At 40.7% G+C, this 17,283-nt stretch overlaps 1 protein-coding gene across 4 annotated transcripts in view; it reads left to right on the top strand.

Annotated features, from left to right (window-relative positions):
- Positions 1-17,283, top strand: part of RHOBTB1 (Rho related BTB domain containing 1) — a 50,839-nt gene that overhangs the window by 11,500 nt on the left and 22,056 nt on the right. The window contains exon 1 of one of the 4 annotated variants that reach the window (XM_023930224.2): positions 6,525-6,635. The exons of the other annotated variants lie outside the window; for them this stretch is intronic. The gene's annotated coding sequence lies outside the window, so the exon portion shown is untranslated. Of the gene's footprint in view, positions 1-6,524; positions 6,636-17,283 lie in introns of those variants that run through there. 4 annotated transcript variants of the gene reach the window in all.

The following is a 17,283-nucleotide window of genomic DNA, read 5'->3' as shown; positions in this document are numbered from 1 at the left end:
AGAGATGGAGACTGATAGCTAGCCACCAGGTCAGTCAGACAGAAAATCTCCCCCAGCTGACTGTTTGCTATGACTCTTATTTCATTCCACAAAGGAGTTCTTTCCATTCCATTAACATCTGATTAGATGGCAGAAACATTTTAAGAAGCTCTGAACAGTTATGCAGATGCCAGCACTATTACTACCAGACTCATTCCCATGCCAAACAGCAAAATGACAGTCAAGAAGATATTCTCCTACTAGTCAGGTTTTTCTATTTAGTTTTTGTTTGGAACTGTTTTTATAAGCTGATTAAATCTTTTGTGTCCATGTTGTAGTCCCGAGTAGCTAGAAGTGTGGAATATAGCAAATACAAGCTGTTGCGAAATTTCTCCCATTAGAAAAGATTACACATGTGATACAAAACTCTGCTTTAAAACCAATTCTTAAAACAGCCTTGTCCTCTCTGGGTTAGGAATGCAGTGAGCCATGACTCTGCCACTTCTTCCCTTGGGTGACTTATATAACTGCTCAGCTGTTTCTCTAGCTGTTCTTTTTATTAAACCAAAATTTTGTTTTGCTCAATTGTATCCTGGTAAACCTGACTTTTCAAACTAGGACTGTTCAAGTGAATCTACTCCTTTTTGAGATCACACCCCACAGTCTGCAGAAAGAGAAGGGAGGCAGCAAAGGCAGTTTATTAGTGTAAGGAGTCATCAGAGAGACTGTGACAGTGCAAGTAAACAAGCTGGGACATACCTGGTTCTGCTGAGTGCCTTTCCAGCAGCAAGGGACAGCCACGTCCAGGGCTGCCTGAGGCTGAGTGCAACGAGGAGGGCGAGGACAAGGGTTATTCCCCTCTGCTCAGCACTTGTGAAGTGGCCTCTGAGAAACTCTGCTCAGTTTTAGGCTTCACAGTTCTGAAGAGAGATTGACTAAAGACCGTGCAACCAAGGCCCACTAATACTGTGGGGAAACTGAAACGTAAGTTATACACAGAGACACTAAGGGAGCTGCTTATCTGGCCTGGAGAAGAGAAGGTTAAGAGGGCATCTAATTAGTATCTCAGGTGTTAAGAAGGGGTTGTGGGGAAACCAGATCTCACAGTTGTGCGACAAAAGGACGAAAGGCAGCAGTCACAAGTAGCAGCAAGGCAGGTGTAAAGATAATATTTTCTCACTGGTTGTAAAAAAAGCCATTTTCATAGTAAGTGGCTAAGCAATGGAACACGTGGATTGGAGATTGTAGACTGATTGTCCATAACCAGATCAAGCTTTGAAGTCAGCTGTGTACTGAGGAGGAGGTTGGACTAGATGACCTCTGGAGGGCTCTTCCCACCTAAATTAATATTCTGTTTTGGAGTGAGGTAGAGAAAATCAGGGTCTTGTAATTAGCAAGATTAAATATGGAAGCAGGGAAATGCAAAAACCAATATCCTACACATAATTAGACTGAAAACTAAAGCATTGTCAAAATATAACCCTCTGAAAAAAATAGATTTACTTTTTATTCCAAATGATAAGTATTGGCATTTCCCTTCTGTAGATGGTTTCTTTCCTGTTTACTCAGTTATTCAAAATGTATGCCTATATTAAGCCTTCTATATCTATTTTCTAGTGAAATAGAATGGGGAAATATAATTCATAAGGCAAACCACTGGTGCTATATATCATTCACAGATTGCTCTAATAAAATCTGGTGCACTGCAGGCTTCTTAGGCGATGATGGTCTTGCATTATATTCAGCATTCAATGAAGAACTGAAAAAAAACTATCAAATAAATATGTAGTTGTCTACATTGGTGTCTAATGAGCGCAGTGAAGGTATTGTGTATGTTACATGTCTCCATCTCTGAGATGCAGGAAAAGGGTTGCTACTGGCCTAATCAATTTGCATAGCTGGCTGAGAGTAGAGGTTGATGTCACTAAATAGAGACATCTTATGTCAAATGCTAACCAAAGAGAAGAACAAACTGGATAGAATGTATGATAGTTTTGAAAAGAAAGCTGATCAGGAATGCATGAGCATTTGGCAAGGGTATATTGCAGCCCTGAATGCAAACCTTTTAATACAAAAATTGTATTGACAGGAAATGAGTTTAATTTTATTTTAGTGTTTATAGAATATAGTGCTACATAGTTTTACTCAAAGCATTTGTTCTCTTTATGAATTTTTTATGGATAAAATCTAATGAAATATATCCTAATCCATTACAAAAGTAGTTAGAAATTATTTTGATCTACCCACATCATTAAAGTCTCTAAGCCTAATTGTGGGGGAAAAGTAGACTTCAATGACAGGAGCTGGGTAATTCTGATACTTCACATGCTGACAGTTGGCTGAGGCTACATGTCCCACACACAATGGGTGGATGGTGAACTCCTTAACTGAAATACCACATTTCCTTATTTTGGTTCTACAGCATTCACTCATGTTCTCTTTGTATTGTTGAAAGCAAATTTCATGGACTGTGGAGAGCACCTTGTGTCCCTGTGAGATTGCCATATTTTGTTTTGCTTTATTTCTTGTGCAGTTAAATAATTTCCACTAACATTTTTTTAATCTAAACACGCTTCTGAAGTCTTCTAATATAAAAGGCCCCTGCAGTCAAGGATAAGGGAGAAGGAGAAACTCTAGGATGTCCTATACTATTTGGCTTTAGGTTTGGACAGTCCCAGGCGGTCTCTGCAATGTCAGACATGCCCTCTTTTAGTGAACAAGCTTAGCTCTGTAACTGTTGCTGCTGGGTGTTGTTGGTGTAGCTTGTCATAGGAAACTGCACTTGTGTTACTACCTAAATCAGAAGGGACATAATCTCAGTTGTCCTGAATTAAAAGCTTGAGTGGGTTGTCAGAGGGAACGAAGAGCCATGTCACTACATTTTAATTTTATTTTTTTTAAAGCAGACCATACCTAGACATCTAATACTTCCACAGTATATAACCCTTGGGTCTGGGATGTAGACTCTCACGGAATGCTAATAAACAGAAATGTAAAATCTAAACCCCAGAGTTACCATGCTTAGACTATCAACTAAAACTAAAGGCTATCAATCCTCTGCAGATGCAGCAGACTTAGGTTATGATGGGATGGTGAGAAGCATGGGCTCCCTTTCCAGAGTTTGTCAAAGAAGCTAAATCAAGTGCTTGTAGTCCCTTCTTCCTGCACTTCCTGTTATCTTTGACTAGTATTTTTTTCAACCTGTCTCCTCCTGAGCCTTTCTCTGGTGTCTCAGAAATGCAGAGGATGGAAGGGCCTGAGGGCACTGAGCTTCAGTATTTCCAAGCTCATAGAAAGTTCCTTAAGGAGTTCTGCCAACACTGCATGTTGGAGCAGCCTCTGGAATTAAACTGACTCTCAAGATCCAGGAGTAGAAAGGTTATTTGCAAACTCAGTTACAGTCTATGCACAACTGACGCTCTCTCCTGATATTTTTTAATCATCTGAGAAATATTGTCTCAAGACCAAAAGGTTAGTCTAGCCCCAGAGTAAAAAATAATACATTGGAACATAGGGGGAATTTACATTTATGCTTTCAAATGCATTTTGTAATTTGGTGAAACTAAGATAATTCTAAGAATTCTCCATGGGAGTGAATGCATTTTTAAATTACTATTTTAGTCCTTTTTTACCCAGTGGTTCTCTCAGTTTTAAGATAGTGTTTAAAACACATAACTGAGCTGCAGTGATGGAGCTCGCTCGGCAGCCCATAAACATGTTTTGGAAAGCTGTATCGACTTGGCAAAAGCAGACTGTAGTTAAATGCTACCATGGTCCAATGCCATGTCCTTTAGGATTGCTTGCAAAGACAGAGCTTATTCCCTTCTCCCTTTCCCTCTAGCTGTTATTCCTTCCTGAAAATAAACAAATTAAAATGAAAAATCCAAGCTGCCTACCTGGAATACTTAAACATCCAAATGAGTAAAACTTTGCCATTTGTGTATTTTTAATGTTTATGCAAAGTCAGTGGGGATACTTTTGTTTTATTACCATGCTTTCTTGTACCAAAGCCTAGAAACTGTCAGTTGCTCTACACCCTATTAGGGATGCATTCCAACCACTCCTCAATGTGCCACTCAAGTTTACAGTCAAAACTCAACTGTTTGTTTAAAAAGTTTGGGAAAACGTAAATATGATTCCATACAGGATTATGTATCAGAGAACAGAGAACTTCTGGTTGTACTGGGGCTTTATTTTATACTTTGCTGGAAAAGCTGCAATCCAAATTATTTAAGAAGTTTTACATCTGTGGTGGAAAAGCACTGAATGGTAAAAATTGCTGTAGATGGTCATTAAAATGGAAATTAATATAGTAGCATGTACCTATTTCCACAGAAAGCAGCAGAAGCTTTTATCACTCTGCTGAAACAGGAGAAAAGAGAGAAACTTGAGACCTTTTCTTGATCCCCATCAGAAGCAATGCCCTCTTTCTCTTTTCCCCATTTTAACCACCTGACTAATCTTTGTCATTGCTGTATTCTGCTGAATTTACTATTGTGCACTAAAAACAACACTTCTTCCTGTCCTTTCCCCTTTTTTTTTTTTCTGTAGAAAAGCTCTGTAAAGAGCTGGGAATCAGATCTAAAGGTTTGTGGGTTTTTTTATTGACTTGGTTTGGGATGTTTTTTGAATTGCAGTCCAACACTTCTTGTGTCACTATCATGGCAAGTCTGGTTGTTTTGTATCAGTTTTCTCATGTGATGCTAACATACCTGTTCTCACATTAACACTCACTGCAGCAGTGACAGTCTAGGTATTTTTAATAGAGACTTGGCTTCTAGCTCTGCTTTGTCTTCGGAAAGTGATCATTTAGACTGTAGGAAACAGATACCAATAAGGAATTAAAAATTGCTATACTGAAACTGTTCAGTAAAAGGAATACCTTTTTAATAATGCTGCTTTGCTCAGCCTCCTGAATTGAGTGGGGTGAACATCAGGGTTTTTCTGTTTTCCTAAAAACTGTGTGTCTATCTGAGAAACAAGCAAATACATGGGGTTGTTGTTCTTGCACAGAATGAAAAATTTAGCCCTCATTTGTGGAGAATAAAAGTTCCCATAGAACTTGAAACTTAAAAAACCGAAGGTAGTTACAGTGTACATTTTAAATCTGTTGACTTTTTTAATTTTTGTTGCCTGCATTATCAACTTGATATTTCTTTTCTTGTAAGTAGATGTTTGAGTGACAGTTGTTTTAGTTTGTGATGCATTTGTCTTGTCCATCAAAACTGTGCGAAGTTAGGAGAATAACACTTAATATTTGCCATGATGCACATTGTTATTGTGCCCCTAATAGCCTGCTTTGATATGAAGTTGCAAACTGTAATTTGTCCTGACATAGATTTACTCAGCTGAAAATTGTTGTGTTCTCGACCTGGTTAAAGTAAGTTTGGCTTCTGGGTATTTGAAAAATGTAAGTAATTGACTATAACCAAATACATTTGGATACTCTTAAGCTGTTATTGTTACAGATAACTATTCCTGTAAGTATGGGTTTAAGGAACTTCATAATGTTTTCCAACAAATTACTGTCATAATGCTATGAGACTGTGTCATGTGTGAGTCCAGGTTGCTGTAAGAGAATATTTTTTTAATAGTGACTACTTTTTAAGCAGTCACAGCTATGTCAAAAACTGTCCTTAGCTGCAGTGATTGTGCCCATGTCCCTTACTGGTTAGTGACAGTTTTGTTGATGTCAAGTGGTAAAGGAAGAGCCAGAGACTCTTCGTTTTAGCAGGGAGCCAGGTTTGGATTGTAGAACACTGGGCCTTGAGCTGCTTTCACTGGTTTGAAAACACCAAGCCTAGATTGTCACTGTAAGAGAAAGGGAGATTGTAGTTTAATTGTGATGTTTTACATGAAGGCTTCAAACATTAGTGAGAACAGAGAGAAGTGATTTCAAAAGATATCAGCAGCATCTGCAGTAAGAAATCGCATGCCCAACTTAAGGCGTCATCCAGGGAGGCTTTCAGGACCTTTGCACTGTGTATTGTATTAACGGTATTTACAGTGTACACGTATAAAGACTGCGTATGGGGGGTGTTGGTACGTTTCCAGGTAGTTTCGTGTCAGGGCTTTTACCGTGCGAGGCCGTGGCAGAAAGGCTGCGCTGCGGGCCGTGGGGCAGGGGTGGGACGCGTCCCGGCCAGCCGGGCTGCGGGCCGTGGGGCAGGGGTGGGACGCGTCCCGGCCGGCCGGGCTGCGGGCCGTGGGGCAGGGGTGGGACGCGTCCCGGCCAGCCGGGCTGCGGGCCGTGGGGCAGGGGTGGGACGCGTCCCGGCCAGCCGGGCTGCGGGCCGTGGGTCGCTCGGCCGGGCGGGATGCGGGGGCGGCTCCGTTCTCCGCCCCTTTACGCGCGGCCGCGGTTTCATGAATGAAATCCAATCGCCGCTCTAAAAATAGACCGCGGGGCTGGCACGTCACGGCTGCCGCCGGCCCCGCCGCCCGAGTCAGCGCCGCGGGCCGGGCCGGGCCGGGCGGAGCAGTGCCGGCGGCGATGCTGCCTCCCTGCCGAGCCGCGCCGGCTCCGGGCGCTGCCCCGCCGCCCTGAGGAGCAGCGGGAAGGGGGCGCGGCGGCGGCCGCCACCCCCTCCGGTGCCGCGGGGCCGGGGCCGGCCCCGCTGCACGCACCCCGGCCGCCGGGCATCCTGCCCTCCCGGGTAGGTCCCGCGTCGCCCGGGCGCGATCGTGCTCCGAGCTGCCGGTGTGCGGGGCCGGGGTGGGCGGATGACGGTGCCCCGGGCGTCCCGTTTGCTCGCAGGTGCTCTCCCGCCTCGTCGCGGCATCCTCCCCTCCTCCGAGGACAGAGAGGGCTGAGTCCTCGATGAAGCAGATCTGTCTGTCTTCCTTTTCCAGCGAGGCGACGAGGTGCATGGCAAAAATATAGGGGTATGATGTGTACGGGAAGCACAAACCTCTTGGCGCTTGGTACCTCTTAGTGTCATTTAGTAAAAACCCGAAGGATATCTTTTTTCCCTCTTTTTCCCCCTCCTCTTTCTTTCCCCCTGCTGTGTCTGTGGAGTCTGCTCTGAGTTCCTGTGACAGCAGCAGGAGGCTGTTGGGGGGTCTTGTGGCACAGATTATCAGGTGTCTATGTCGGGACCTATTTGTGGGTCATAGAAAGGGGCTGTAGCAACAAACAGTAGTAGACTTTTAATTTGTTTAGTCAACCTTTAATGTGGGTATTGTGGCATCTGACATCTAGAGCGAAAAGAAATCGCTCACTGGACATACCAAGGCAAACTAGGTGGAGTTGCCATCTATTGGTCAAGACACTACTCTGAAGGCAACAATATACTCGTTTAAAAAATGATAATAATAAAAAAAAGGCCCTTGAGGTTCTGCATATGGTCACAGCAAGAACAAGGAAGTGATGCCAGAATAGTCTCAATGACTTTGTTCATCCTCAGTTTGTGTACTATTTCAGGACACACAGCTGACGTGAAGCCAAATGTTCAACTTCAGCTGTAATAGCTTGAGCTGTAATAGAAGCTGAGGTGTAAAATAGCTTTTCCAATGTGCTTAAGGGGAGTCCTTTAGCTGCTGGTCTTTCTAAGCAAAAATAATGCATGAGGGAAGAAATCTGCTGTTAGGATTACACTGAAGAATTGCCATGACTGCTCAGTGTAAGTAGTAATATTTCAGTACAGGGTATATTTCAGGATCAGGAATCACACTTCATGGAAACAGAATGGCTTCATTTCTTTTCAGTATTTTTCTGACGTTCTCTTCCATTAGGTTATGCTTTTCTTTCCATGCATGTTGCATTTGCAACCTGATTCTATCTCTCAGATAGACAATGTATCTACACACTATTAAGAGAACTAAAAAAAAAGTGAGTTCAGTACTTGTACTAGGGTTCTTTATCTAAGTGACATAATACTTAAGATTATGTCTTAAGTATACATAATCTGGGACAGGCTCAGATACACAGAAGTATTTTTATCCCAGAAGAAATAAACATAAATTTTAGCTCTGGGAAGGTTTCTAAAACTCCTGCCCTTTTAAAACTCCAAGCTTCATAAATACTGTAAAGCATTAGGCTGAGAGGAAGAGCTGATCACTTGACCAGTAAATCCTGATGTTTGTTTCTTCGTTAATACATTTTATTTGCTGGAAAAATGCTTAAGTCCTGTATCCAGATGTTAGCCTGTGCTGAAGGGGACAAAAGGACAGGAAAGCCTTGAAGAAGGAGAAGCAAAGGAGCAACAGGTGTTTGACATACTCCTCTGTTGCTCCATTCCATCCTGCCAGAAAAGTATACAAAGTATGTGCTTGGGAAGGAGGGAAAGCTCAGGTGTCCTTGCTGCATACAGCAGACTTGCAGAGCAGCTCAGAGACTGAGTGATTGTATCCTTGAATCACTGATTGGGTTTCCATAAAGGAGCTCAAAACTTTCTGCTGGTTGAGTGAGTGGTGCATGAGCTATAATTGGTGCACCTGCAGTGTGTGTGGTCATAGCTGGGGCTCTTTGGCATTACAGACAGGTCATGAAATAAAAATATGGATTCCCTTTGCCTCTCATTCGTCTCTATTCTACTTTTCTGTTTTCCTCTCCTTTCTGTCTGACATAAGACACAAGATAGCAATTTCTTTCTTATTTTTAAACTTTTTTTTTCTTTGCAAATGAGTCTCTGTGTGGCACTAGATACTGCAAGTAAACCCTGCATCTATGTGCCTCCTGCACTATTTCGTTAATGGTGCTGGATTTGCATTTGAGACATGAGTGCAGAACTAGCCCCATGATCTGAAATTAGCATTTACCTGAAGTCTGCCATCCTGAAGTGTTTGGTATTCCTTGTCAGTGTTTAGTGTTTAGGTCCTTGCATGGGTTTTTCCTGCTGTCATTATGAGGTCTCACTCTACTTTGGTAGTTTCCTAGTGGTAGCAATGTCTGGGAATGAATAAAATCACAGACAATGTCTTTCTAAGATCATTGATTAACAAAGAAGAGAATGCATAAGAAATGTCACATAAAGTTCAGGCAAGAGCCTGATTCTATCTTTTGTAACAAGAACAAGTACAGAAAGTGAATTCAATAGCTCTCTGTGCTAAAAGGTCACCAGTCTCTGGAATATTCTTTGTAGTTCTAGTGAAGCTCGATTAATATTTTCCCCACATAAATGCACAAAAGTTGTGAGAATGCCTGTTTGGTGGTTATTGTTATTCTTTCAGTATTGTTGGGAACATTGCTTAGGAACAGCATACAGTGTCAACACCTGTTTTCTATATGTGGGTACAATCATTAACAATCTCTGCTACAATATCAGTAGTTTAATACTGCACAAGCATCTTAATTACAAAAGAGTCAAATCAGGTGTACCACGAAACCTAGTAGTGTTGTGTCAGTCTTTTCCAGGAACCCATCTTCCTTTAAGCTCTGAGTTGTATATGTTATCCCAGATACTCTTGGGCATGGCAGTCACTAAGAATTCAGCTACAGCTTTGCCCCAGTTATGTTGAAAGCAGGAATCAGAACACCTGGTGTTCTGTCTATACTGATGGATCATGTGATGCAGTACCAGGGGACCTTGGAATGAAAAAATTGGTGCTGAAGACCCAGTGTGCACACTGCACACTGCTCAGGGACAAAGGGTTTTACTTCACACTGCCTTTAATCTGGTCCCATGGACTGAATGCTTATCACTGGCGGGTGGCATACCTTTACCTTCGGAATTGAGTTTATGCACTCTGGCTGCACCCGATATGAACCAAACCATGGAATATTTGCTTCAAAAATGTGTTCTTGAGCTGAATTAACATGCTATTAGTGGTGCACCCTTATTCAGCTCCTGCAACATAATTTTCTGTTGCAGAAGGAGGACTGATCAGAGGAGTTTGTGTGCATTTTATGGGTGACTGCTTTAAAAAGTGCCAGCTGTTTGGTGATGGTTATCACCATCAATGGGTATTGTCCATTCTTTGGGCACTTGGTTCTCAGCCACTTCTATTCATGTCAGCCAGCGTTAATTTCGGTTTGTGATGATGTGATAGATTACGACCCACGGTAATGCCAGATCTTGGTCACTGCCTAGTCCCTTATGTCTGCTATGATTATCTCTGGTGAGTGTCGCCGCTGAAGATGAATAGATCACACGGACACAGGTTGAGGTGTGGTGAAAGGAAGAGAAAGTTTATTTTTCCTCCCAGGATTTACAGGCTTTTGACCACGGCCAGGGATTGGATGGTCAGGATAACACTTTCTCACTGCACTGGCCATGAGAGATGCCCATCACAAGACATGTAACAGAAAGAATATATCTATGTAAACATATCTATGTTTACAGTTACTGTCCTGGGAAAGTCCTTAGAAAACTATGTTAGCAAGCTCAGAAGCTGAGTTTTCAGGGTGACAGGTGAGTGGAATGAATAGTCAGTTATAGCCAGGTATATCTGGAATCCTCACAAAATGTATAGGCAAAGCTGAAGTGCCAGCCTTAAATCAGTCACGTATCAGCTATAGGGATGTTTTCCCCCTTTCCAGGGATGGGTCCACTATGGGCACTGTTTTCTGCATCTCTGTGTATGCCGAGAAAGAAGAAGCAAAAGGAGGCACAAGGGACTGCCTTGTGTAGTGGCTTGTTCTTGGGGTAGACTCTGAAAAATTGGTGAAGGGAGGAGTGGCAGTGCTGGAGGCTCTGCCACCATGTAACAAGCACTCATCCCAGATTCCCACACATGAGGTTACTGAAATGGTTAAATGTCCTTCACCTGCCATGTGGATTAATTTCTAGGGCAATGATCTCATCACAAAGGATATCCCAAGGTATGTCACAGGTCAAAATAATATGTAAGCTGCTCAGTGTAATCAGCTTGTTGATTTCTGCCCTTCAGGTCTTCTAGAACTTGTCGGATAATTGACATAGCTCAAGTCTAATGCTGAACTCTATATTTGAGTCTCTTTGGTCTGATAGACTGAGTGTGTATAACACAAAAACAGGTTCTTATGAGCTGCATTTTCTTTGAGGAGGCTGAGGAGAATCTGCTTGTGTCTAAGTTGAATCTAATTGTGCCTAAAATTGAATGTTTTCATTCTGAGCTATTGAGCTGTCTGCCCTCAGCAGAGGGCAGTCTGGTTTATACATTATGTGTTATGTGTTGTGTTTTATTAGTATTTCTGATTTTGGGGCATCTGAGGAAAAGCTTATTCTTACTCATCAAAAGTTTTTGTGTCATCACAGAGGTAGGTTGGACTTGATGAAAGATCCTAATAATTAACAGAGGCAGATAAATCTGGAGTCATGCAGGCAGAGAAAGAGCAGAGTAACAGGTATCTGATGCTGCAAACCAGGAATTCCCTGTCTCTACAGTTTCTGTGAGGGTTGTGGCGATCATTCGACTGAGAAGTTTTCTAGCCAGCTTAGAGACATCTCTAAGTTAGTTCTTAGATATCAGGGATAGTTCTGCTATCAACTTTACATCATCATCAGGGGCTGCTCCTTTCATTTCTATGTGAAGCCATGGTCAATCTTTCATTCCTTTTAAAACTTTAGGAAAAGAGTTGGGATTAGGGCAGCTGAATAGAAGCTTCTGAGAACTTCTGTGTTTAAAAAGTAAGAAAATCCAGAAATGAATCTGATGCTTATTGATCAAAAGCTGACACGAAAGAAGCTGGTTCAGACAAGCCTAGTGGAGTCTCTCTTGATGACAGCCTCAGTGTTTTAACTTATCCAGCTGCATCAAATTTTAGCAGCATTCTGAGCGATTTGTTTCATTGTTGATACTGGCCCTAAGCTATCCTGGGACAGAAGAAAAGGGGTAGAACCAGGTTCTGCCCTTGTGGAAGATAAAGGTGTTTTTTGTTGACCTGCACTCTTGTTTGTGGCCAGCAACAACCAGGGTTATCTCATTTATCGCCTTGTGCAGTGAAACATTTCCATCAGCTGCCCTTCTCTTTCTACCCATAGCAAATGCCAGAGTCTTGCACTTGCAATAAAGTCAGCTTTAGAATATAAGATTTTTTTCTTCTTCCCCAGTCATTGGTGTATCTGTTGTTTTCTTCTGCTGATGGACCAGATAGGGCAAGTCAGTGATAAATTCCAGAGTTAATCTTGAATTTCTTCCTTCTGAGGTATTCTCTTCACTCTTTCCATGTAAACTGCTGGAACTTTAAATAATAGCAATAGGGTAATGTTCCTTCATCCTGGACAAGAATCCAGCCTGCTATGCATCATGCTCACCTTTGTCCCCTGATGACCTAGTGATCTGATCCCACCTCGAGTCTTACTACCCTTTGCCACCAGCTAGTTCTTTGATGCTGACCAGAAATAGTTTTCCTTTTGAAACCAGTCTCCCCAACAGGCCTCCTATGATTTATTAAAGTATTGATATTAATGTGCACCTTGTAAAAATTGTTTTGTGATGGTCTTTCAGCAGCTGGTAGTTTATCTGTTGCTTGATCCCATGCTGTGGTTAACTTCACAAATATACTTGGTGGGACCCTAAATTCATTGATTAAATTAACCAAACCACAAAACAGCCTTTTGGCCCTCAACCTTTCCCCAAATCAGAGTTGTCTGTGAATTCTACACTCTTGCACAAGTGAACACTAAATTTCTCCTGCTTTGTCCCCTGACATATCTGTGTTAATCCACTAAAAATTCAGAAACAACATATGGTAGGTTATATATTGAGAATGAGCATTTCACATGCTTATTCTGGCTCATGTGCTTGTTAGTCCCTGCCAGTGTGCTGGTGCCTTGGGATTCTGCACTGCAAGGTAGTGATTTCAGTGCCTGAAGAACTTGGCATTTTGCATCTCCTTTTCCAGTTTCCATGGTTGCAAGCAGTAATTTTGCAACTTGGGGATGGAGGCAAGAGTGTTGCGTAGTCTTGTAAATTTTTTTATATTCTTTTTGACATGTTATTGCCTAATGGCTCTCTGAAGGAGTCACTCCAGAACTATACTAAAAAATACATCTGCACAATGGATTGAAATATGGAGTAGCTACAAATGCACTTTAATAGTTTCAGGAATGTGTGCTTTTTGGGGATAATTATTGATGATCTTATTGCCTTACTGGTGGCCTGAGTTTTACAGGTAATTCCCATGCCTACCATTCATGTTAAGTCATGTTAGACTTCGATGTCTCTTTCCATTAGATTAATTTAGTAAAATTGTGACATTTTAATTTTGGTTGGTGCTTCCTTTGTATGAAGGAGCTCCTGGTTTGCATGTTTGGTCAGATTACTTGACACAGGTTGAAAATACTAATTTTATTTTTTTTTCCATGGAATAGCTTGAAGAAAATCTCCACTGAGCAGGCAATGTTCTTACATGCTGTCATTCTGAACAGTCATCTGAAGAGTTTGCTCTTAGCACAAGAGCCAAGTAAAATGCTTGCTTTGGGGGGTCCTATAAGTACAGAGCTAAGAAGTAAGTGGCTTCAGGATCACTCCAAAATCACTGATTAATGTAGACACTCTTAGTGATTTGTTTGTGGTATTTGTGATTTTTTTTTTTTTTGTGCTGAAGAGAAAAGAGTTGATAATTAGCTACTGTTCTTTGAAAAAAAAAATCTTGGTTATGTTTTGTATATGCTAAATGAGGATTTCAAACATCTGGACATTTCAAAGTGGGCATTTAGAGATCCACAGGGGAGTATTCCTATCCTCCACAGGCAATTTGCTATTGGGTTTGGATTTTTATTCACTTTGCTTCTAGAAGAGAAAAATACAATCATATTAAACTGCATATACATATTAAACTGCATTTTTAAAACAAGTTAATCGTTATGATCTGGTTATCTATTGTGTATTAGTACATCTACACTAATACAGAGGGTGGAATTGTGTGAGTCTGTTGTGTTTAATCTCTGTACCAGTGGACTAGATAATCAAGTGATGTGCTTCATCTACAGATCATTTGAAAAATTTCTCTAGAAAGGGAGTGTTTCATTATTGAGGCTGACCAACATGCATGCTATGGCAACCACAACTGTTTTATAGTGACAATAATAACAACTCCTTCATTAACAACTCATTCCTTTTCAATGAGGAAAAACTAAATGAAAAACCAAGCACTGCACAGCAATTTGAGGAGTCTGCAAGCTGTGGTTCAAAACAGTAGCCTTATATTTCTTTGAAAATAAATCAGCTTCATTTTGAATATTTCTTAACTGCTAATCAAGTGAATTAATCCAATGGCTTTATGTTAGATCTTGAGCCTACTCACATCTGCTTTTTTGGCTGCCTCTGTCTTCTTTTCATCAGCAAACAATCAGAGGTGACAATGTAAAAATAGAGCATCCTAAGAGATTTTTGAGATCCTGTGTTATTCTTACAGGCATCTTTTTCCTTTTTCATCCATCTGTTCATCTTTCTTTAGAACTGGATTAAGCAGCTGAATTTTGTGCTTCTTTTTTTTGGAAATGGTGATTTCTGATCAGACCTTTTCCCTGGTAGGTTCCTTGCTGCCCCTCATTTGATGGCCTTTATGTCTTTCTCTGGCTTTTTTGTCAGTGCCCTTTCTGGGACTGGTCACACTTCCAGTAACTTTCCTCAGTTTTACCCTGCTTTGTTTTGCTGGTAAACTAAACTCTTGCTGGTCATAGGTTGGTTTTAGTAAGAATTTTGTTGATCTTAGAATGTTATGCCTTTTTTAAAATCTTTATATACACTGCTCTGTTCTTGTCTAACCAGTTCAGTTTCAGTTCCAGTTGGTGTTCCCAGATGTTACCAGACTTTCAGAGCTCCAATCTAATTGTCTTATTGCTGTTTTTTTTAATTCTAGTTTTGTAAATACATGTTCAGCATTTTTAATCAGTGTGATTATATAATAGGTTTAGCACCAGCTTAACCTAGAGGCTTAAAAAAACTAACTGTGGCTGTATTTTTTAGATCTTGTATGTATTCCTGGCTTTAATCATTCCAGTAGCCAGAAGGCATCTGGCTACATTTGTTAGCATTTAATCAACTTGTTTTGCTAATTGTTTGTACTGTAATTTGTTGTTAGCATCTGGTTTTATTTGAGGTGTCTAAATATCTGTCCAGGCTTCCATCTGTCAGTCTCTTCAGGAGCTATTTCTGCTTTAAGCCCTTCCTGAAAACTAGTGGGCAATATTAAAGTTATCTGCAGGGTATTTAAGGACTTTCCTTAACACAGCCACAGAGCTGTACTTTTGTTTTTATTGCCAGTTTATTTTAATCTCTGTCCTGTGCAGTATTGAGTCATGCTAAAAATATCTTCATTAGATTGCCATTGATCTACAGCAGGGTATTCAGGCATGCTGTGTTTCAGTCCTGTGATAATGTTGCTTTAATTAAGTTGTTAAGTATATTGGAAAACTAAAACCCCAGTAATTTTTAATTTCTTTTCATGTGTTCCTTTTCTAGGATTCTCAGATAGTTGCACTGATTTATCTAGTTACTTTTATTTGGATTTGCCTGTTAATTTTAAACTGGCTTTGTTATCGTCTTGGAAATTTTTTAAGATTCCAGACTTTTTACTTAATACATATTTTATTACTGATTGAAACACATTTTTGCAGAACTACCATTTAAGAACTTTGGAGGAGTTTTTAAATCAAACTGTTATATAATACCACAGCTAATCTGTGTAACAGCATTTTAATGGAATATTGGGTTGGAAGAAAAATTGATTTGGCATCTCTGCTTGGTAGTTTAAAACCAACCAGACACACTGGCTAGTCATGCTCCATCATTTTGCTTTCTAGCCTTGTAAACATTTCCACATTCCATCTGTGATGTCTAGTCCATGCATGAATAAAATATGAAGTAATTTAATACCACATAATATGTCAAGGAGGTTGCTGTTTATTCTCAGACTTGAAACTTTTTAAGATCACGTGCTGAAAGCTCTCAGGGTTTTGCTACTCATTTGAGGCCCTGCTATGAGGCTGTGGTGTATGAACATGCCACATTCTCAGTAGTGTGGGGGAAAAAAAATATTGCTTTTGTACTTTTGTTTGTATCATGACTGTATCCTTCCCTTGGATGCTGAAGAGGAACAAGGAACTAGCACTTGGTTCTCTTCTTGTGTTTGGAGTCACAGAGAGGGTACAGAGCCTATGGCCATCCCAGGTATCAGCCTCATGGAAGCTTACATCCATCAGGCAGCTGAGGCTGGATCACTGATAGGGAACTGAAAACCTCTGGAGTGCTTTACCTCAAAACTAGTAACCTCTCAGGATGCAGGTTACAAGCCAGGTGAAGGGATAAAGACTGCTTCTTAATAGCTTTGTGTCCTTATCAGTTCAAACCCTTGTGCCAACGCAGCTGGTCGGTATCACGAGGCTGTGAGGGTTCACATGTGGTCGATCCTGTGTGTCTGTGTGTGTTCAAAGCTGTGTTCTTTGCTCTGCATCACTGGATTGCAAAGCTCTGATTGTGCAACCGTGCACTTGTGCCAGGATGCAAAGTGTCTGGCCCCACGTTTCAGTCTCCATTAGGGTAACTTCAAAATGTATTCTCATGTGCTAATCTGTGCTGCAACATTTCCAGAAGCATTCAGTGTTTGTGGAAGTAGCAATGTGACACAGTGGTGGCAAAAATCACTCTTGCACCTTGTCTGTCATCCCTAACTCCTCCCTTCACACATAAATAAAGATTACAAATATGCCTTAGCCATTACAGTTATTAGCACACAGTCCATAATCAAAATTTTATCTCAGTGGGTAACCTTGAGTTCTAGGAAAGACTTTTGTTTCTTGATGTGTATCAGTTTAAATAATGAAAAAGAATGAAGTTAAAATCAGTGTTTGATTAGTAGTTACTAAACATAATTTTTTCTTAGATCAAAACATAGTGCCTCTGACAGTGACAAATGGATACCAAATAGCTTGAATCTGTTATTTTAAACAGCCCAACAGTTAATACATAGTCTATATTTTAGTGTGAATGAGATGTGAATATTAATACAGGAATGAAATCATTGGATTTCTTTATCTGTAGTGCTTTCTTCTCAGAAAAGAGGACACCATCACTACAGATAATGACCAGTTTCAATTAAATTGCTGTAGGATCCTTGCTGAAACAATTATTAGGCAGGCCTTCCTGAAAAGGTTTGTGAATTGTATTTTCCCTTTTCTCCCTCCTTGATTACAATTCCCTGGCAGAGACGAGTTTGCTCAGCAGACTGCTAGGCATTAGAAAACCAAATTCATATATATCAAACTATGATCCCACATATGAAAATGACAGACTGTAGTAAACATGCATGAGTTGTTCTTAGTTTTTCAAATACCCATTTTTTCCAGCTTGGCTTTGTATCCATGCATTTGTTCAATATGTTGCCAGAGAATATTTAAGGAAATAGTTTCCATAATAACTTTCCATGAGGACAGTATC

This window comes from Cyanistes caeruleus, chromosome 8, assembly GCF_971803275.1.
Source record: "Cyanistes caeruleus chromosome 8, bCyaCae1.hap1.1, whole genome shotgun sequence".
In the NCBI taxonomy this organism is placed as follows: domain Eukaryota; kingdom Metazoa; phylum Chordata; class Aves; order Passeriformes; family Paridae; genus Cyanistes; species Cyanistes caeruleus.
The sequence above is the reverse complement of the archived record's forward strand: the minus strand, read 5'-3'. Positions and strand labels throughout refer to the sequence as shown.